At 48.0% G+C, this 1,374-nt stretch overlaps 1 protein-coding gene across 3 annotated transcripts in view; it reads right to left on the bottom strand.

Moving 5' to 3' along the window:
- Adap2 (ArfGAP with dual PH domains 2) overlaps positions 1 to 1,374 on the bottom strand; it is a 25,995-nt gene that overhangs the window by 11,217 nt on the left and 13,404 nt on the right. The gene's annotated exons all lie outside the window — the stretch shown is intronic.

The raw sequence follows: 1,374 nt of genomic DNA, 5'->3' as shown, positions 1-1,374 counted from the left end.
GGACCAGGATGGTCTCGAACTCATAAAAATTCGCCTGCCTCTGCCTCTGCCTCTGCCTCCCAAGTGCTGGGACTAAAGGCATGAGCCACCACTGGCATTGCCGATGCCACCGATGCCACCACTGCCTGGCTTGCCTTGAACCCTTGGTCCTCTGGCTTTTTCCTCCTGTGTATGGGGATTGCACATGTACACCACCTCACTTTTTCATTTTATTCTTACTTTTGTTACAGGAGCTTGTCATGTAGGCCACAGTTGAACTTTGTGGTCCTCCTGCCTCTACCTCCCAAGAACTGGACTTAAATCTCTCTCTCTCTCTCTCTCTCTCTCTCTCTCTCTCTCTCTCTCTCTCTCTCACACACACACACACACACACACACACACACACCCCAATCACTATCCACACTCGTACCACCCCACGCTGCTTCTCCTTCCTGCCCTACCCACCCTTTGACCTATGATAGTCCATTTATTGCACACACTAGTTTAGATGTTGTAATAAATTCCCGTGAAAGTATTTCACAGTGGTGAGATGCAATGGATGCATTCTGGGTTGCTCCTACCCAAGTTTCTCTGAGAACTGATCCTCCACCTCACACCCCTACCGTCCCCACCCTGCCGTGGCTACAACAGTTGGACCAATAAAGAGACAGGACTGGACTTATCAGATATGCTGTCTCCCAGGAATTTGAGGTGGAGAGGCAGAAAGACTTGCTGGGAGATCTGTGGTACATGGTGCTGAGGCCTTGCACTGATTGAGGAAGTCATGTGAGTGCAGACTCAACAGAGAGCAACAAGTTCCTTTCTATCCCCAAAGCCAGACCCAGCCAGACACACAGACCTAGTGGGACTTCTGAGCTCTCCTGTTCTGGTGTTTGTTAAGGGTGTTCTTGGCAGGGTATGTTGGTCTATGCCTACAACCTCAGTGGGAAGAAGGCTGAGGCAGAAGGATTGCTCCAAGTTCAAGAACAGCTGAGCCACATGGCAAAATACAAGTCCTCCCTAAAAAAGAAAGAAAATGAAAAACAAAAGTTCTTGGGTCTTAGGCATTATGACAAAATGGGACCACCTCAGAAAAAAAAGGAACCCAGCATGTACTTAGGCTATATTTATATTCACAGCATAAAGATAAGAAAAGCAGCAGTCTTACAGTCCTGAGCAAACAGTAGCTGCAGCCCAGAATTCTTCCACCGCATCTCACCACTGTGAAAGACTTTCACAGTGATGCTTCACAGTCACTCTGTACTGAAAAGCCCGGTGGGAGCCAGGTGTGGTGGTATACACCTTTATTCATCATTCAGGTGTGTCCAAGGCCAGTCTGGTCTACACAAATTCTAGGCTAGCCTAGGTTACCTAGTATGAACTCTTCAAAAGAAC

The sequence above is a fragment of the Mastomys coucha genome, unplaced genomic scaffold (assembly GCF_008632895.1).
Source record: "Mastomys coucha isolate ucsf_1 unplaced genomic scaffold, UCSF_Mcou_1 pScaffold5, whole genome shotgun sequence".
NCBI lineage: Eukaryota > Metazoa > Chordata > Mammalia > Rodentia > Muridae > Mastomys > Mastomys coucha.
The sequence above is the reverse complement of the archived record's forward strand: the minus strand, read 5'-3'. Positions and strand labels throughout refer to the sequence as shown.